Source organism: Camellia sinensis, chromosome 5 (genome assembly GCF_055761805.1).
Source record: "Camellia sinensis isolate YWXY chromosome 5, ASM5576180v1, whole genome shotgun sequence".
Classification (NCBI taxonomy): Eukaryota; Viridiplantae; Streptophyta; class Magnoliopsida; order Ericales; family Theaceae; genus Camellia; species Camellia sinensis.
Window position 1 is genome coordinate 25,882,699 of NC_138965.1, and position 22,008 is coordinate 25,904,706.

Sequence of the window (22,008 nt, forward strand, 5' to 3'; positions counted from 1 at the left end):
GTTCTAACTATTTGCTTTCTTTTTGGAGTCGCCTTCGAACATTAAGGTAAGCATTTTTGCTTTAGCATATTGCATAAGTATGAATGTTGTCATATCAAACATACTACCATGAGGCTAACTGCTTATTTGATACACTTGTTTGAATGCCTGTGGATGAAGGCTAGTCACTTGAATTGGGATACTTTGATTCATGTATATATGAGATCACCATTTTAAGTGATACATATTCAAAACACTTTTTTTTCAAAGCAAACATGAAATCAAACGTTCTAACTTTTCGTGAAATTAGTCTATACTTGTATGTTACATATAGAACAAAAGCATATATTGTATATAAAAACCACATCATGATTAGTAGAGGCCGATCTTTGATCAGGTGAGTGGGGTGTTCAATTATTGACCTTCCCCTCTCATACCTAAGTTCCCGAACCATGACACTTTGGTGACGACGGACTAATGGCCTTTGGCATGAGTCACGGGTTTCCTAAATTTTCCAAAATAAATATTTAGGTGGCGACTCTAAAATCTGGCAAAGCAGTCCATCTTTGGCATTTGATTCAAACATCAATTTTCCAAAAGAAATTACCGAATTGGGACTCTTTTCGCGTTTCCACTGTTTCACATTGCACTTGTGAAATCAGATTCAGAACCAACATAAGTGAAGTCCGAACTGTAAGGGCTATTCATTCTTCCGAAAGGGAGTGCGAAAAGCTAAGCTACAGTTTCTAGCAACTCTGTTGGGGAATTAGAGAACTTGACTCAAACTTCATGATGTGAAATTTTATCTACATAAATATGTTCTTTGCATTGTATTTGCATTGGTGCACCTAAGTCCCTGTATTTTCCATCTATTATTCCTGGACGGTTTGCCGGAGGCTTACCTACAAAGCTTGCCAAAAGGCTGACCGGTCATGGGCTCTATCAAGTTGGGAACACAACCCTTGGTTCTGGATTACCCCTGTACCACTGGATCCTCCTTTCACTCCTCGATGTTAGGTGTGAGAGGTATATTAGGTAGTCTTGCTAAGGTACCCTTTGTGACTATTTGACCTAATGCATATAGTACACTCTAGTGACTATTCAAATTAGGACAAGATGCTACCCGTACAGGATGTTATGAAACCACTTGCTTGAAATAGTGCAACCTAGATCATGTCAAAATCTAGGACCGGGTAACCCTACCCCCTCATAGGGGTGTTTTGGTTATTTTTATGTGGTATGTGCTTTTACAGTGAAATATACAGGGTGGTTCATAGCAGTGGTACAAATGAGCAATCAGTCTAAGAACAAAGTTTAGTGGGGATCACAGTTCAGTTGCGTGTTGTGATTAATTGAGAATTGGGAACGAAGTGCTGTCTCTTTTTTTAAAATATGTTTTCTTTTTTTTCTTTTTGCTAGGTAGTTTTTCATCATAACTTTAGAAAGACTCGATATCCCCCGAGTTGTTTGAACTCGTTCTCGTAGGCTTTGTAAAACGCAAGATCTTGTTGACGATCAGCTAGTGTTAGTTTCTTTCCTGTCGGTTACTTGACGAAGAAGGAATAGACAGTCAGCATCAGTACCAAGCACTCAACAAACTCCTGTTCACTCACCAGCATCTAATTCATCCAGTCCAACAATGGCACAGAACCCAGCACAAAACACAGAAGAAGTTGCTGCCATGATGGCAACAATCCAAAAGACCATGGATACGGTCAACCAACAGATGGCCGCACAGGATGAAATCATCGCTGATCTGAGACGCCCATCTGGGGCATCTGCATCTACTGTACATCCGGTCCTGGCTACCCAGCCAAATCCTGATCTCCCTCCACCACTAGAAATTCCTCAGGTCCCAGATCCTCAGGAGATGTTTCCAACAGCTTCAGCTTACAGACCTCCGGTACAACCTCCTACGGGAACCATTCCCTTTGATATGAATGAAGTTGATCCAGCTATGATCAAAATTGCTAGGCTTGAGAAAACCTTAAAGAAATCCCAGGGTTTCAATTCAATTCCTGACATTGAAGACGGGTACACTGAGGCTTCAGTCAGGTTGCCAGAAAAATTCAAAATGCCTCACATCGATAGATTTGATGGGAGCGGTGATCCAATTCAAAAAGGGTGCATAGCATTATTTGGCATGTTATTTCAGACCATATAGCTCTGCCATATTCTTACATTTATTTCCCTTTTGTGGTGTTTGAGGTTCGAGCCTTATGCTTCGCTTGTGAGCCAACTGTCATGCATGTTTGTCTAAACTTTTGGGCTATCATTTTAGCATGTTTTGGCCTCTGTTTTGGCATGTTTTAGGCCTGTCCATAGCTGGTTTGACCATTTGTGCTTGATATTGCATGCCTCTTGTGTGATGCTCTTCACTAGCCTTAGTGTTTTGGGCCTTTAACATGTCTTGCATGATTAGCGTCTTTAGCATGTCATTTCAGTGTTGAAATATATGCCATTGCATCCCACTAATTCACTCTTTCAAAACTAGAGGACTCTCACATTTGGACTTAATCGATTAAGGGACTAATTGGTAATTTAAAATGTGTAAACAAAATGAATCAAGTAAAACATGGCCAAGATAAGCATGTTGTTTGTATTGCATGTGTTTGGATCAGACGTTAATCCAAACACGAGAAATGTGGGATGTTTCATACTCATAGTGATGAAACGTGTCACATTTCTCGATCGCCGATGCCCTTGATTGTGCATGATAGCGTGGAGGCCTTTCGAGTCTTATGTGTGCATTCATTGAGTTTTGCGCAAGCTTGATCCTTTGGCCACCATGCATTGAAAATGCTTGGTTGTTGGCTCGAGAGTCAAGTTCCATACTCCTTTGAGCTTGAGATATGATAAGGAGTGTGGAAGTGCATACATTTCCTTGCAAATACACTGGCTTGCCTCTGTCTGTGCTCTGTTGCAGCAACAGGAGGAATTTCATCTCTCAAGGTGTTCTTGAGATCAGAAAGAAGCAATATGGAAATCGATGTAATTTTTGAAGGTTCAAAAGAGTGCAAACAGAGGCGTCTTGAGGCAAGGCGGTGGATTTCTGGGAGGAGGCAACCGAGCATGCATATCTCCCTCGCTCGCGAGGCCATTTATCGCTTTTGTTAGCTAGTTGTAGTTAATTACCTGTGCTGTAATTAATTTAGCTTAGTGCTTTGTAATATTCTAATTAGCTTAGATTAGCTAGTTATTCAATTTGGTTTGTAATAATTAATTAGCTAGAATAGTTAGTTAATTAGTTGGTTTGTAATAGTTAGCTTAATTAGCGTAGCTAGTTCGCTTTTATTTTATTCAGACCCTCCGTCGAGAGGGCAAATGTTGTAATAAGTGTGCGTGTGTGTGTGAATGTCTTCCAACCCCGTGTCTTTCTCCCTTTTACTTATCCGCTTTCGGTGGTTAGACTTGGGCATATTTCAATTAGCATACCTTATGCTTTGCATGTTTGCATCATTCATTTGTCTTGCATACACCGGGCTCGGCGCATCATTCAAACTGCATTGAATCTCAATACTTACTTGAATATGTGTTTCAAAGCATGTTATCGAGTGTTGCATTCATATGCCATCTTAGATATTCCGAGCCTACTTAGTTGCATTCTGCATGTGTTGCATTAGGCATTGTTGACATAGCTAGGATCATGCATTGATTACTAACTAGCTTATGTTTTGGCTTGGAGTACACTGTGAGTGTTTATGCTTTAGCATCCTTGCATGTGTGTAAGTGATTGCCATGACAGCATGCTTGCCATGAGGATGTCTGCTTAAGAGTTTAACTGCCTAAATGCCTGTGGATGAAGGCTTCATTACTTGAATTGGAACAATTCATCAAAATGTGCGTTTTAAGCCCACTTGAAATGGCAAAATCATGTTGTTTTAAGCCCACTTTAGGGTGGCAAATCTGCGTTTTAGCCTACTTGCGAGTAGCAACTTCAAACCATTTTTGAAAAATAAACATGAGATGTTTTGTTCCAACTTAAGCGAATTGGTCTATACGTGTATGCTGTGTGCATCTCATAGTAAGCGAGCTAATAATCAAACAAGAACACTTGTGTTTTAAAAAACAACATATCATGTTAGTAGAAGCTGATCTTTGATCGGGCGAGCGGGGGTGCTCATTCAGGACCTTCCCATCTCGTACCCAAGTTCCCGAGCCAAAGCAACTTTGGTGATGACGGACACGTGGCCTTAGGCACGAGTTAGGGTTTCCTAAATTTTTCAAAATAAAATATTTAGGTGGCGACTTTGAAATCTGGCAAAGCAATCCATGTTTGACGCTTTTTGATTAAAATTGATTTTCCAAAACAATTTGCCAGATTTGGACTCTTTGGTGATTTATCAGTCTTATATTGCACTTTGTGAGATTAGATTCAGAACCGTGATAGGAGTCCGAACTGTAGTAGCTAGAACACAATTCATGCCCTCTCCGAAAGGGGGGCGCGCGGAGCAAGTTCGGGCGGTCTACACCAATACTCATACAATACTCAGATAGAAGTAACAATCAGTGAGCTGGAAGCAACCACTCATAACCCTAAAGAACCTTTCATTGATTTTGTGGCAAGATGGAGGGCAAAGGCAGCCAGAATGACAAGCAGACCTTCCGAAAGAGAACAAGTCAGGTTAGTGGTCCAAAACCTTGAGCCAGATATGTTGTAGAGAATGATAGTGGCACCGTTATCCACATTTTCTTCCTTACATGAGTTAAGGGTTCAAATTGAGAGCGCCTTCAAAAAGGGCATCATCCACAGAACAAGTGAACCTGCTAAAAAGCCATTCAATGCTAGTACTAGCACTATTTCGCGGCCTGCTGATGTTAGTACAATTGTTACATCATCGGCTAAGATGGCCGACCCCTTTGTTGCTGCCACAAACTCACAAACCGCACAAAATAGTCAACCTTGGAACCGAAGACCTTTTACCCCTCTCCATATGAGTCCAACCCGCGCCGTCAAGGTGTTGATGGACAAGGGGCATCTCAAGCCTCTTGATCCTCGCCCTCTCCCAGACCCACTGCCTGCTAGACACGACCCAACCCAATATTGTACTTTCCACCAACAACATGGCCATCATACAGATTCATGCTATCGTCTACGTCATGAGATTCATAATCTCATTGACAACAAAGTCATCACCCTTCCTAAACCAAATGTGACAACCAACCCACTTCCTACACATAACCAAGTCCTGCCCCCTGGAAATATTAACCACATCCAAACACTACCACCTACCTTCAACCCATGCATATATATTACCTCGTCCCACCTACCGAAACCGGAGGTGGTTATTCCAAAAGGCATGGATATGTGCATATTGGATCTAACCCTACAAATTCAACCTAAAAAGGTTGTGGCAGGAACAGAGAAAGAGGAGAGTGCATTAAAGGCAAGGTTATCTAATACCTGTGTCGTAGAAAAAGGGGCTTTGCATGCAGAGGAGTATGACCCCAGTTTATACATTGTGACCATTGATCAACCAAAACTAGTGGTCCTATTGTCGGATGTTCTCAGTGTCAATGCTATCGAGGAAGGCCAGTTAGGGCAACATCAGAACGATTGGCCTAAACAAGGCCTAAATGACTTGGCTGAACTGGAAGAGGATCTAGTTCAGATAGAAGAAGACCTAGCCAACCTCTACTTCTTTGAAGAAGAGGAAACAAGCAGTGTCCAGATAGGCTGGTTGGATTCAAATTAGCCGGAAACAAACAACGGTTGGTTTGGTGACGAAGAGCTAGATGAGGTGGAATAGCAAAAAGGGTCAGGGAGGAAAAAGTCGAGACCACATCCATTACTAGTGCAGAACAAGTGCTGGAACAATTCCAGCAGGAGAGAATGGAAGAAATTCAAAGGAAGATGGCCTTGCCAGAAACCAAAACCATAGTTGGAAAGGAAAGGAATGTTGCTGAGGGGCGTGATGTGAACATGCTCCAAGTAAAGTCTGATGAAAGCTTGGCCATGACTGCCGAAGAGTGGTGGGAAGATAATGATCTGAGTCATTCATACACAGACGAAGGGTGGAAATCCAATACCCCCGACAATACATGGTATACGGATGAAATCAATCACATAACCCGGAGTGGTCGATACTTCAAACCTGTGGCTGTAGATCAACCAGAATCCTCTAACAAAGAGGTTGATAACACCAGAGAGAAGAACTATAAAGACAACCTGGTTTTGAAACAGCTCAAGAAGATTCAGGTAGATATCTCAATCTGGGGATTGATAATGGCTTCTTGGGAGCATAGGCAAGCATTGCTAGAGGCAATGAATCGCACCAAACTGCCTATCGACACTACCGCTGATCAACTGGTGTCGTTAGTCACATCCGGCGATGTTACGCCAGTGATATCATTAACGGATAAAGAGTTGCCACCTGAGGGTGCTAACCACAACCGGCCCTTGTATGTAACTCTGGAGAGCCGAAAGAAGTGGATTCCAGTAGTGTTAGTAGATACTGGATCAGCGATCAATGTGTGTCCGGTATGGACTACTTATGCCATAGGTTTGAGGCCGGTTGACTTCACACCCAGAACTCAAGCCGTCCGAGCTTATGACAATACAAGTCGGGATGTCATAGGAACATTCAAGAGCCATATCCTGATCGGCCCGTCTGAACATGAGGTAGAATTCCATGTAATGGATGTTCCAGCTACCTTAAATCTATTGTTGGGAAGGCCTTGGCTGCATCAGATAAAAGATGTGTCATCAACAGTCCATCAGTTGGTGAAATACCCCCTTCAAAGGTGGGATTACTACAGTGTATGGTAATTCGTCGATCCACCCTCCCCAAGGAACTGCCACACTAGTGTTGGAAATCATACACGGGGAAGAAGATGTTCCTCTCTGGCTTCTCACTAACAGAAGCCCAGGTAGTCCAATCTATCATGGCAGAAGTTGACAGAATCTATGTGAGTGTTCAGTCCATCTACATGATGAACAAACGGGGGCATATGCTTGGATCAGGACTAGGCAAGAGTGGTAGGCAAGGAGGCGCTGTTACCAAGGAGCTAATTCACAACCCCCACGCTTTTGGGCTGGGATACAAACCTACTGCTAAGGATTGGCAAAGGAAGTGGGCTGAGTTGAGAGGAAGAATTAAAGCAAAGAAGGATGGAAAACAATATGAATTAGTTCACAAACCAATACGGGGAACCTTGAACGGACGCTTTGTTCGCCAAGGGGAAGATTTCCCTTTTGTGGATTTCCAAAGCCTTGGTTTGACCACGAGACGAAGACAATCTATCCCGAGTTCGAGATCTTCTTCGGGCACCAGTTACCGGAAGAGGAAGATGAGCAGATGGACCTGAGTACTAATACAGGTCAAGGCAGGACTATAACTGTGAACGTTGAAGAAGAAAAGTTGTTGGGAAAAACACTGACTGACCTACTAGCAAATTCTATTGTCGGAACTAAGTCTGACAACTTGGGGGATAGTTTTATTATCTCAATGATCGGGGATAAACCAGAAGCGGATTTCTCTAAACTTGTTGTGGATGCATCTGAGGCTCCACACCTAATCTGGAAATTTGAAAAGGGTATCATCAGCAGTTCTGAATCAGATAATAAGTTCGAATCTGATTCCATCGAGTCTGTAGAGTCGGAGTCAGATTCGAGTTCTTCTGAGTCTGGTACTTCCGGGAGTGGTAACCCGGGTGCCAAAGTCCTGTCAAAGTCTTCTTTTAGTTTATATTTTGAGTCAACTGTAACAGAGGACCCAGACTTTACTAATGGGAATGCTGTAGAGTTTGTTTACTTCTCTGTGCCTTTAGTTTGTTGCACTGATCTTGATTTTCAAAATTTTGACTTAAACGAAGAGGAAGAAATTCCTCGAGCTTTGAAAAATTTGGTTGACCAAGAGGAGGAGAGGCGCGTTAAGCCCTGCACAGATGAAATCACTGCAATTAATGTGGGTACTGAGGAGGATTCCCGCTTGGTCCAGATCTGATCCGCGTTGTCTTCGGAGGAACGCAAGTGTTTAATCGCTTTATTAAAAGATTTCAAAGATGTTTTCACATGGTCCTACGAAGACATGCCTGGAATAGATCCTGAGATTGTACAGCACCGGATCCCTTTTAATCCCGAGGCTCGACCAGTCAAACAGAAACTGCGCAGAGTTCACCCAGATTGGGCATTAAAGATCAAAGAAGAGGTCAGTAAATAGATTGATGCAGGTTTCATGATGGTTTCTAAATACCTGACTTGGTTGGCTAATATCGTTCCGGTTCTAAAGAAGGACGACAGAATTAGGGTCTGCATCGACTTCTGAGATCTAAATAGAGCAAGTCCGAAAGATGATTTTCTATTGCCACACATCGATGAACTGGTAGACTTCACAGCTGGCCATGCTTTGCTTTCATTCATGGATGGGTTTCCTGGGTATAATCAGATTTTGATGGCACCAGAGAACAAAGAGAAAATTGCTTTAACTACGCCGTGGGATACCTACTGTTATAGAGTTATGCCTTTTGGACTGAAAAATGCTGGGGCTACATATTAGTGGGCCGCAACCACCATTTTTCACGACATGATCCACAAGGAGGTTGAGGTGTATGTGGACGATATGATCATCAAGTTTAAATAGCGAGGAGGTCACTACACCGCACTGGAAAAATTCTTTGAGCGAATCAAGGAGTATAGACTGAGGTTAAACCCACAGAAAAGCACCTTTGGGGTAACTGCAAGAAATATGTTGGGATTTCTGATTACACAAAGGGGAATTGAAGTAGATCCCTCTAAAATCAAAGCCATAGTAGAAATGCCACCACCAAGGACTGAAAAGTGAGGTGCGCGGCTTTCTGGGTAAGGTGCAATTCATAAGACGATTTATCTCAAAGTTAACCTTGACTTGTAAACCACTGTTTGGACTGTTGAAGAAAGGAAAGAAATTCCAATGGGATGATCGGTGTCAGTTCGCCTTCGAGCAGGTTAAACAGTACCTTCAAAATCCTCCTGTATTCTTGCCACTAGAGCCAGGGAAACCACTGATCTTGTATTTATTAGTAACAAATTCAACCATGGGGTGCATGCTAGCGCAAGAATCAGAAGCGAATGTGGAGAAGGCCATCTATTATCTATGCAAGAAGATGCTAGAATATGAAACTCGCTACACTCCTCTCGAGAAAGCTTCCTTAGCTTTGGTTTGGGCAATGAAGAAGTTGAGACGCTACCTGTTAGCTCATTCTGTAATTCTGGTTTTGAGCTTAGATCCCATCAAATATCTCTTTGAAAAACCAACACTTATGGGTAAGCTAGCTCGTTGGTTGCTTCTTCTCTCTGAGTTTGACGTCAAGTATGTCGCAAATCAGTCAAAAAGAGATCTGTAGCGGAATTTCTAGTGGATCACCCAGTAGTAGGAGATGATGAAGCAGTGGAGTATCTATTCCCAGATGAAAACATCCTGCAAATAGAAGAGGAACCATGGACAATGTACTTTGATGGAGCGTCTAATCAGTTTGGTTATGGGATCGGTGTATTGCTCATAGCACCCGATGATTCACACATACTTCTAGCTTTCAAACTCCAGTTTAAAGTATCCAACAATGAAGCAGAATATGAAGCGTGTATTGCTGGTTTGGAAGCTGCCCTAGAACTAGGGGCAATAAGATTAGATGTTATCGGAGATTCGAATTTGGTTGTGTCTCAAGATAATGGAGATTGGCGGGTTAAGGAAGAGAAAATAAAGGTTTATCATCAAGCCCTGGATATGTTAATTCCAAGGTTTGTGAAATTGACATTCACGCATTTGCTCAGAGAACAACCGATTTGCTGATGCTTTGGCAACTTTATCCTCCATGGTGGACATTCCGCTTGGAGTGAAGATGTACCCGATCATCATTAAACAGAAGTATACATCGGCGTATGAGACCATCGCCGTGATAGATGAGGTTCAAGACACGAACCCCTAGTATTACAAAATCTGGAATTTCCTAGACAAAAAGGCATACCCACCAGGGGCAAGTGCCAAGGACAAAAGGGGAATACAGCGTCTGGCCATCCAATTCATCATCTACGGAAACAAGTTGTACAAAAGAGACCATCTTGGAATGCATAAGTTGTGTGTTGAGGAAGGAGAATCAAGGCGCCTTATGGAAGCTATCCACGGAGGAGAGTGCAGAGCTCACATGAATGGTGTGATGCTAGCTCGGAAAATCCTTAGACAAGGCTACTACTAGTCAACCATGGAGGAGGACTGTATTGGCTTTGTACGGCGATGCCACAAATGTCAGATCCATGCCAATCGCATGAACATTCCACCGTCGAAACTCTACAATATGACTTTACCATGGCCTTTCTCAGTCTGGGAATTGACGTTATCGGTGCAGTCACGCCAAAGGGGTCAAACGGGCATGAGTTCATTTTGGTAGCAATCAGCTACTTCAAAAAGTGGGTGGAGGCCCAATCCTATGCCGTTCTAAAGGCGTCGCATGTGGCTAAGTTCATCAAGAACAGCATCATCTGTCGGTATGGGGTGCCCAACGAGATCATCTTAGACAATGGCTCGTATTTCAAGAAAGAGGTAATAGACCTGCTTGAGAAATATAACGTGGCTTTCCATAAGTCATCAACATACAGGCCGCAGACCAATGGAGCTGTTGAGGCTGCAAACAAAAACATCAAGAGAATTTTGCAGAAAATGGTAAAAACCTACAGGGACTGGCTGAAAAAACTTCTATTCGCACTGTGGGGTTGCAGAACGTCGATCCGAACATCTACAGGAGCAACCCCTTATTCTCTTGTTTATGGGATGGAAGTTGTTCTGCTAATCGAGATTGAAGTACCGTCGCTAAGAATTATGGTTGAGTGTCAGATAGCGGAGGCAGACTGGCAACAAAGTAGATTTGAAGAATTGATGTTGTTTGATGAGAGCAGGTTGAAGGCATTGTATCATATCCAAGGTTACCAGCGTAGAATTGCGAGGGCTTTTAACAAAAAAGTTAAGTCCAAAAATCTCAAGGAAGGAGACATGGTGCTTAAAGACAACCGAGCCCCCATCCATGACCCTAGGGGCAAGTTCAGACCCAATTGGACTGGCTCTTATATCATCAAGTCAATCTGGTCCGGAGGAGCAATTATTCTTATGGATTTGGATGGCCTGGAGTTTTCGCAACCGATCAACATGGACAAGTTGAAGAAATATTACCCCTGAGAGGCTTGTTAGGCCGAAAATCCGAAAGGGCGACCTAGGAAAAAGTTAGAGCACAAAAAAAATAATAAATAAATAAATAAATTAGAAATAAAGAAAAACTGAGCTCGCAAGGCCGAAAACCCGAAAGGGCAACCTTGGAAAAAGTTAGAGCGCAAAAGGAGAGAATAAATACTTGAGTGAACCCTCTCCGAACTACATAAAGCCTGATTCTCATCTTTGGGATACTTAGGCATCTTCATCCTGAAGTTCGGCCATCACTATTTTTCAACCCAATTGTCCTATTCATCTGGTTTAATCAATCCGTCATTCTCTACCGTTTGTCGACTTGGTTATGATCTTCTGATTTGGCGCTGTACAGCCTTAGGATTAATTCCGTATGTATCCAGTGGTGACCATTTCCCGAAAAAAAAAAAAATTTGTTTTGAAAAGTTTTAATTCAATTTTTGTTTTTCTTCTCAAAACTTTACCGTTTATAACACAAAAGGAAACTTTTTAATACTCACTTTAATTTTATGGATTTATCACAAGTACATTCTCCAAACCAAATTTGATTTTACATAAAAACTTGAAAAGAAAAGACAAAGTAATAAACTAGGGGCATAAATGAGTCAAGTGTCAGTTCTTCGTCTCTTTTTCATGCCTGTGGAAGTTTCTGTAACCGAGGTCGGCCTAATCTGTTCCTCATCCTCGAGCTAAATCAAGTATTCGTCAAGAAGGATAGAACTGAATGTAAGGGCATGGGCCAGAAATTCTCTCGTATTCCAAGCACTGAGGTACCAAGGCAAGTACGAACCACGAACGAGAAATGAAGCTGGGTATTTTATCCCTTCATCCGGACAAATCTGAGCACGTCCAAACTAGCGTCTGAACCTGAATGGAAAATAGAATACATAGTGTGTAAGGCCAATCAATTGTATACCTGGTTGCCGGTACATGCTGTAACTCATCTTAGCCAAGTTAAGCTAGGGGCTACGCCAAGCAATGTCAGCCGCAGATTTGTTGTGCATCCAGTCACACCACATTCCCTCTGAGGAGAACTCCACTAGCTGTGGACGAAGAAAGTAAGTCCTGGCCGAGTACTTGGGGCAAGGATCCACCACTTTCAGCTTATCCATCAACCATATCTAGGGAAAAGGGATGAAAAATAAGAGAGATAAAAGAATAGAGAGATGTACGTTGAGACAAAAGTAAGAAAAGGATTTTGAGAGAAAAAAAAAAAAAGAGATATTGAATGCTGAGTGATGTAAGGATCATAAATAAGGAGGGTGGGAAGCAATACCTGGAGAAGTAATGGACTCCCCGCAAATCGAGTAGTCTCTCCCCGTTGAAAAGCATCTAAGCCCGTCAAAGTCTCGGCCAACACTAAGCCCATACAACTCTTACCCTCCTTAAGGCATTGTGCTACTTCAATCAGTTTAATGCTAACTCCACCGCGACTAGGGGCAAGAGGGAAATGTGCGAGTAAGCATAAGCAAAGGGCATGCTGATGATAACCTCGCCAAAGGAGGTCGTCTTTGTCACCAGTGATGGAAAACCGAGGAATCAAATCTGGAATATCTAGTTCCCTATTGTGAGCCAAGGATCGAGCTTCATGTAAGGTAAGCCCACACATTCGTCCTAAAGTTTGAGCATGGCCAAAACAGGGTTGAAGCATGATTTCTTCATCACGTTGAGATTCCATCAATGCTTGAAATTCTTCGAGTGTCGGACACATCTCTTGTGAACCGAAACGAAATATATGTGTGATTGGATTACAGCACCGAGCAACGGCATAAAGAAATGGAAAGCAAAGTGACGTGTGTCTCAACGGAAAAAGAGCATTTAGATTGAAACCGCAAAAGTTCATCTTTTCCGAGCCATCCAAAGTGGTTATCTAGTCTTGGAGCCTATTGGTGGGCAACATCTCCATTTTGAGAGCAAAATGTAAAACCTTGCTCTTTTGCCAGAAACAACATTATGGGAGTACCATTTATAGAATTTAGATGGAGTAGTGATGATAGCCTTTAGTGGTGGGTGGGCCAAACATTCTGTTGTAGTTGTGGAGTGCACTCCCAAAAGATTCTCTTTGTCCTCTTGTGTTGTGGTTGTATTTTGAGTCTTGTTTTATTACCAAGTCTTTTGTTTCAAGTTGTTTTCATTATGTTTCTCTTGTTATCAAGTTGTAGTTTTTTCATTTTGTCTGGTTGATATTATTATCCGATTCATGAACTAATTCAAGCGTAAGTGTTCTTCAAAGATTATCATGCAAGTGTTATCCAGTCATCATATGCAAACACAGTACAAGATATTTGCAAGAAGAGATCATCCACAATAACACTTGATAAAACTAGCGGGTCCAACCCCGATCATTGTTTTACAAAATAAAAAATATAAGAGAAGTCTTTCGAAAAGAAAAGAGTCTATCTGAAGCTAGTGTTTAAACTACAAAACAAGTATAAAAAACAAAAGGGGTTTTTGGTTGGGGTTTTAGTTTATCTAAAAAGAAAAAAGGAGAGGGTTTGTTGGGGTTTTAGTTTACCTGAATATAAAAAAAAAAAAGAAAAAAGGAAAGGGTTTTTATTTATCTGAAAAAAAAAATGAACGAAAAAAAAAGAGAAGCATTTTATTTTTGTTTTGTTTTCGTTTCTTTTGTCCCGATAGGTCGTAATTTATTTTGTGTATTACAATCACAACAAAATTTTGTTTTTGTTGTTTCGTTTTGTTTTGTTTAAATAAAAAAAGAAAAAACAAAAAAAAAGATAAATAAAGAAAATAAAATAAAATAAAAATTTCGTAAATTGGTTTTGTGTCCGTTTTGTGTCCTTTTTATTCGCAAGTGTGTTTTGCCTAATTTTAGTTCATTGAGTTTTCTTTTACGTTTTCAGTAATAGGCTCAAATTGTCTAGTTTGAAATACAACCATTTCTAATATCTAAATATTCAAACCATTCTGATTTGCCATTCGAATTCACAAACAAACTCATTTTATTAATTTCGGGGATTAACCCTGATCATATTTGTACAAAATATATACAGAAGAAAAAAAAATAAAAAAAACAACAACAACAACAGCAAAAAAAAAAGAAAAAAAATAAAAGAGAGTAGCATTTTCTTAATTTTTTGGCAGCAACTCGGCGGCGAAGATTACAACTGACTTCATTTGCACACAGCTTCGTTGCCTGACTTTATCATCAGCTACCTCACTTCATCTTTACTCCTTCGAAGCTCTTGAAGACTTTGCCTCGGCCTTGGCAAAGCTTTTGAAGGAGATTATTCGTCGCCGGCCATCAAATTGGTTATGCGAAGAAACTCCGAATCGAGCCACAGAGGTGGCCTGTCGTTTCAGTTCTTTGTTTTGTTTTTTCAGCGCACTAATTTCTACTCGAGCGTCATTGTACATACGTTGGAGGAGAGAGAGTTGTGCATTTAACTGATGTACTTCACACGTCCTATTCTACAGTCGACGGGACAAGTTGGAGATCGCAGTCACGGTCTCCACACATGACCTCAGCGTGTACGAGTTTGCTTCGATGTCAGACTGTGCCACCATGATTTGTTCAACTGACATCGCTGGAAAGCTGAAAACAGGGGAAGGAGGAGGAGCCCGTGGTTGAGGTTCAGGGGAGTCAGAATCGGTCATCTCTATCGTGGACTCATTCAAGTCTGGAAAAAGTATAAAAGAACCGTGTAAAGAGGCCATGACAAGGGAGAGTAATGCAAAAGAAAGAGGTCGCAGAATGGTGGCAAAGAAAGTTTGCAGGCTTTTGCTTTGCCGTCTCTCGCAGGCCTCAACGTAATAAGAGGATGAAACCAAAGAAGAAGACAAAGAAGGAGGAAGGACGAGACGATCATTGACAGTCGGCGCAGGATTGGATAGCCTATCGGTCAGGCGCCGCGATTATTAAAATCGCGCGATAGACACGACGCTCGAAGAAGATAAAGGAAGAGAGAGTGAGACAAAAATAGGAGAAGCGGGAGAGTTGCATATATATGTGTATATGTATTGTATATTTATGTATTATATACATTAATTGGACTATTTTTGTCACAAGAGTGACTTGGTAAAGTGGTCTGATTCGGCGTTTGAGGGTTGAAAGGCTAAGCCTGAGGTCAGAGGTTCGAACCTCCATAGCAACAAGTGTTTCTTTTGTTTTGTTTTGTTTTGGTTTTATGTATATATGTCTTGCATAAGTATATATATATATTTGTTTGAATATTTTGTCACAAGAGTTGCTTGGTTCAGTGGTTCGGCTCAGTGGTTGAGGACCTGAGATCAAAGGGTCGAACCCCCGTGTCCTTGCATTTTGTGTTTTCGTGCGTACGCGTGTTGACATCAGTAAACGGAATATGCCTTCTCAGTAACACCATCTTTTTGCTCACGGCCGCAAACAGAATATTCTATGAATCTGTATATGTGTACAGTATGTACATATCTGTGTGTATTTTGTCTGTAAATGTATATATGTATATCGTATGTATATATCTGTATGTATTTTGCTTGTATATGAATGTGTATACCGTATGTAAATATATGTGTGTATTTATATATCTATGTGTGTGTGTATCTCCATATATGGTTTAGCTTGCATGTGTGTGCCTGTATACATATTTATATTATGTATATGGTATATGTATACGGTATTTGGTTTAAATTCTGTGCATCTATCGCACAATAATCTTACTTCGAGCATCTACCGCACAATTCAAATTCAATCGCTCTATCTTGCACATCGCACTGTCTTGTGCATTAATTCAATCATGCTATCTTGCGCATCGCACTGTCTTGTGCACCTAACTCGCATTATCTTAACTCCCTGCTATTCTCCTCGGTTATAACCTTCCCCCTCTCCGTATGAGATACGGTTAGGTATGCCTGTTGGTTACACCAACTTTGCTCCTTTCACGTGAAACGTGTTAGGATTGCAAGTCTACTTGGTTAAAACCTTCCCCCTCCCCGTATGAGATACGGCTAGGAACATTTTTTGGTTACACTACTATTCCTCCTTTCGCGTGAGACGCGTTAGGATTGCAAATCGGTTAAAAACAGCGAGTGAGCCTGCCTGTTTACACCACCCCTCCTCCTCTCGCGTGTGACGTGTTAGGATTGTAAATCGGTTAAAAACAGTAGGCGAGCCTGTCTGTTTACACCACCCCTACTCCTCTCGCGTAAGACGCGTTTGGATCTCAAGTTCACATACTCATCTCGATTAAGACGCGTTTGGATCTCAAGATCACATACTCCTCTTGTGTAAGACGCGTTTGGATCTCAAGTTCACATACTCCTCTCGCGTAAAACGTGTTTGGATTTCAAGTTCACATACTCCTCTCGCGTAAGACACGTTTGGATCTCAAGTTCACTATTCCTCCTCTCGCATATGACATACACATTTGGATCTTAAGTTCACATACTCCTCTCACGTACGAAGCGTTTGGATCTCGCATTCACTACATCTAACATTTATGCTTTCATTCAGTGTCACATCATTGTCTTGATTACATTTTATTGCATGATCATAAGTTATGTTTTGCATTTCATTGCATGATCATAAGTTATGTTTTACATATCATTCTACATCTTGCCTCTGAACTATGCAGGTTTGATTCCTTGCAAACGGGACACGTAGGCAACCCTCAGGTTCAACCAATTATTTGCATCTGTTTGTTTTGCCAAAGTCTTACGATCCTATCAAATGGGTCGTCTTTGGGCTTTGACATTCACTCATGTCACGAAATGACTTCGAGTTCTGTCAAAGAGGGGCAACTGTAGACACCCCAATTTTGACTGCTCGTAAGTGTAGACCGCTCGAACTCCGCTCCGCACGCGAAAGCGCAAATTGTGTTCTAGGTACTATAGTTTGGACTTCTGTCACAGTTCTGAATCTAATCTCACAAAGTGTAATGTAAGACTGATAAATCACCAAAGAGTCCAAATCCAGCAAATTGTTTTGGAAAATCGATTTTGAATCAAAAGTGCCAAACATGGACTGCTTTGCCAGATTTCAGAGTAGCCACCTAAATATTTTGTTTTGGAAAATTTAGGAAACCCTGACTCGTGCCTAGGGTCACGTGTCCATCATCACCAAAGTTGCCTTGGCTCGGAAACTTGGGTACGGGAGGGGAAGGTCTTGAAATGAGCACCCCCGCTCGCCCGATCAAAGATCGGCCTCTACTAACATGATATGTTGTTTTTGAAAACACATGTGTTCTTATTCCGATTATTAATCTAATTTACTATGTGATGCGCGCAACATACAAGTATAGACTCAATCGCTCAAGTTGGAACAAAACATCACATGTTTGTTTGTTTGAAAATGGTTTGAAAGTGCTACTCGCAAATAAGCTAAAACGCGGATTTGCCACCCTCAAGTGGGCTTAAAACAACATGATTTTGCCACCTTCAAATGGGTTTAAAACACACATTTTGATGAATTGTTCCAATTCAAGCAATCAAGCCTTCATCCATAGGCATTCATGCAGTTATAGCAATTAAGCAAATAGCCTCATGGCAAGCATGCTAACATGGCAACATACACATCTTATGCAATATGCTAAAGGGTAAACACTTACAGTGTACTCCGAGCCAAAACAGGAAACTAGTTAGAAATATGCATGATCCTAACTATATCAACAATGCCTAATGCAACACATACAAAATGCAACTAAATAGGCTCGACTATTTAAGACGACATATGAATGCTACAATTAATACATGTATTCAAATAGGAATTGAAATACGATGCAGTTTGAATGATGCGCCGAGCCCGATGCATGCAAGACAAATGAATGAGGCACGCATGCAAAGCATAAGGTATGCTAATTGAACTATGCCCTAAACTAACCATCAAAAGCTGATAAGTAAAAGGGAGAAAGAAATGGGGGTTAGAAGACATGAACACACGTACACACCCTTATTACAACATTGTACCCTCTCGACGGAGGGTCCAAATAAATAAGGGCTAACTAGCTACGTTAAGCTAAACTACTTATTACAAATCAACTAATTAACTATGCTATTCTAGCTAATTAATTACAACACAAATTGAAAATTAGCTGCGCTAAGCTAATTTAAAATATTACAAAGCAAATATTCTAATTAACTACAACACATGTAATTAACTACAGTTAGCTAGTAAAGTGACAAAATAGCCTTGCGGACGAGTGGAGGGCATGCATGCTCGGTCGCGTCCTCCCGAAAATCCACTACCTTGCCTCTAAATGCCTCTGTTTGCACACTTCTGTACTTCTGAAAATTATGCCAACTTCCAGAATGCTTCTAACCCACCTTAGGAACATGCTAAGGGATGGTCGGCCAAAAGGGATGGCCATCGGCCAGTACTGGTGGCCGGTCGGCAGCCTTGGTGGCCGGTCGGCCACTCCTTCCTGCAATTTCTCCTTTTACTACAACAAAGCACAAATAGAGGCATAGCAGTGTATTTGCAAGGAAATGAGTGTGCAACTACACTCCTTATCATGTCTCAAGCTCAAAAGAGTGTAATGCTCAGCTCTCAAGCCATCAATCACACATCTCAATGCATGATGGCCAAAGAGTCAAGCTTGCGCAATGTTGATGAATACACACATAAGACTCAAAAGGCCTCCACCCTATCATGCACAATCAAGGAGGACGGCAACTAAGAAATGAGGCATGTTTCGTCACTTCAAGTATGAAACGTCTCTCATTTCTTGTGTTTGGATTAACGTCCGATCCAAACACATGCAATGTATCACGAACATGTTATCTTGGCATGTTTTACTTTGATTCATTTGTTTACTCTTTTTAGATTACCGATAAGCCATTTAACCGGTTAAGTCCAAAAGTGAGAAGTCCTCTAATTTGAAAGACGGACCAAGCCACAAGCTTCTTGAGCATGAAAGAAGCATCATGCCATTGGGCATGAACTCATCAATTTCGTGCTCAAACCAACAAAGGGCTTAAGTCCATTTTCAAAGCACATGAAAGAGTGAATTAATGGAGTGCAATGGCATACATTCCAGCATTGAAATGACATGCTAAACAACATTAAATCATGCAAACAATTCATGCAAGACATGCTAGAAGACTTAGGCATCAAAGCTAATGAAGTACACAACATTAGGACTATGTAATACATTGCTAAATGGACTAAACCAGCCCTAAACAGACCTCATGCATGCCAAGACAATGGCCAAAATGATCTGAAATGATAGCATGAAAGGCAAGATAAAGATGCTCATGCATTGGCTCATCAACAAGGCATAAGGGCATAACTCTTAAACACAATTAAAGAGTGATAAATATGAGAGTATGACAGAAGTTTATACTCTGAAATCACATGAGAAATGATGCCAAATCACACAAATAACACGAGTATGGCATGCTAGGAGGCCTAAAACACAAGGCTAATAAAGGGCACTACACAATAGGCATGCAATACATAGCATAAATGTCCAAACTAGCTCTGGACAGAGCTCAATTAGGCCAAAATAAAGACCAAAACATGCTGAAATGGTAGCCCAAAAGCCTAGACAAGCATGCATACGTATTGGCTCATAAACGAGGCATAAGGCACAACTTCTCAAAAGCATTGAAAGAGTGATTTAAGTGGAAGTATGGCAAAGATATAAGCTCTGAAATTACATACCAAATGATTGTCATATCATGCACACATCACAAATATAGCATGTTAAGTGCCTCAAAACTTAAGACTAGTGAAGGCACTTGCACTATAGCTATACAAAGCATGGCTCATATGACCAAGACCACTCAAAATAGTCCTAAAGCATGTCAAAAAATTATCAAAAATGTGCTGGAATGGAGCCAATATATGCTAAAATAATAGGCTACAACATCAAGCATGTTAAGCTAGTAAGCACGATTTGCACTACAAATACAAAATGCAAGCAAGAAGTGACCAAACCAGACAAAATCAGAGTTAAAGCATGCCCAAAAAGTCACAAAAACATGCTCAAACTAAGCCTCAAGAAGGGAGAAATACATGCTCATTTGATAGGCCAACAACACATGCTAACAAGACAAGAGGAGGGGGGACCAACCCCTCCTGTTTTGAGCCTCAAAACAAGTTTTCTACCACTGAAATTCCTCTAGAATTCAGTGGTTTTAAGGCCAAAAAGAAGTTGTTTGAAAAGCTTGAAAGATAGCTCAAAAGGCCTTACAAGCCAAGGAGCAAAAGGGAGGAAACACCCACTAGCCAAATAAGGCTTAAACCAACATTTTTAAGACTAAAAATCAGACCTTTTTGTAGTTCAACACCACCCCAAAAAATAGCCCAAAACAATGGAAAAAGGCTGGTGAAACAAGTGTGCAAAACAAATACAAAAGATGAGAGTTATACCTCTTGATGCACAGCAGCAAAACAGCCTCTTTCTTGGCTCAAATGACCCTTCAACAGCCCAAAATAAGTCCCATGAGGCCTCAGCTCCAAGGTGGTTCAATTTGGTTAAGGGCCTGTATGCAAATGTATGGTGTATTTAAGCTTTCATGCACAAAAGGGCAAGAGAGAGTGAACTCTAGAGAGAGAGGCAGAGATTTAGCTCTGAAAATTTTCTAGAGAGAGAGGCTCCCACCATTGCTTTAAATGTTCTCCCCTTGAATATATGAGATATAGCTTCATATATAGCAAAAAGAGAGCATTTGGTCAAAAATATCTGAGCTAGGACAGGTGGCACAACCTGGAAACAACTGGAGGAAAAAATATCTTCAAAAATTCTGAGTTTGGTTCACTCTTGGCCGGCCGGCCATCTTTGAGGCCAACCTGCTACTTGTGATGGCCGACCAGCTACTAATGTTGGGTGACTGCAAATTCTGCTCTGTAGGTCCGACTTCAAATGGGCATAACTCCTTCATCTAGACTCCTTTGCAGGTCATTCTTGTGTCTAAATGAAGCCCCAGAAGTAATATTTCCAATGGTCGCAGCCTCACCTCAAAATTCCAAGTGTGCTAAGAGATATCACTCTTTTAGTGAAGACTGCTCAGTTTCGGTCCTATCCGGATTGATGCCCAACTTTAACCAATCATACCTCCCCCATCCCGACTCGACTTTAGGAGATTCTTAAGTGAAAAATAAAGCCCCGGAAGTCTTCTTTCGAACAATGGTGGCCTCATAACTTAAATCCAAGAATACAAAAGGAAAAGCATGATTTAGCGAGGGCTGCTCGACTTTCTCTTAACAATTCATGCCGAACTTCTTCCCCAACTTGCTTTCTTCTCTCCTCTCCTCTTTTCTTCAACTCCAAACCTCTAACCAAGATGTTTTGAAAGAATTTTTGAAGATTTCACCTCTCTTTCATTCATTTTCACTTTGCCCTTGCCCGGTTTACCGAAAAGCACAACATTTAACAAAATGCGAGTGTTGGAACATCGTAGGAACTTTATTTCAAAAACATTTTGAAAAAGAGGGTTTTAAGGTCTAAAAACCATTCAAAATAGCTTTGGTCCAAAATGGGGTGTGAGGTTAGGATTTGACTCTCCTCTTGTCAAAGAAATCGAACCTTTGCACTACACACCTTTCATCACCAAGTAAACAATCAGTAGAGCCCAAGTCTTAAGGGCGGTCAAAAATGGGGTGTCTACAGTAAGACTTAGGCGCTTTATTCCGAACACCCGATGATAAAAGTTACACTATGCAATCTTTTGAATTCTCAGCGAAGAAATTTGGATTCAAGCTCTAATCCCAAACCTTGCACCCCATTTTGGCCAAACTATTTTAAACCAAAACCCTGTTTCAAAATATTTGTCCAAATGCTTCTACGATGTTCCGAGGCTCGCATTTCATTTAAAACTACACTTGTCGGTAAACCGAGCAAGGACAAAGTGGAAATAAATGAAAGGAGGGGAACTCTTTAAAAAGAAAAAAATCTTTAAAACATCCTAGTTAAAGGTTTGGATTTGAAGAAAATTGAAGGAA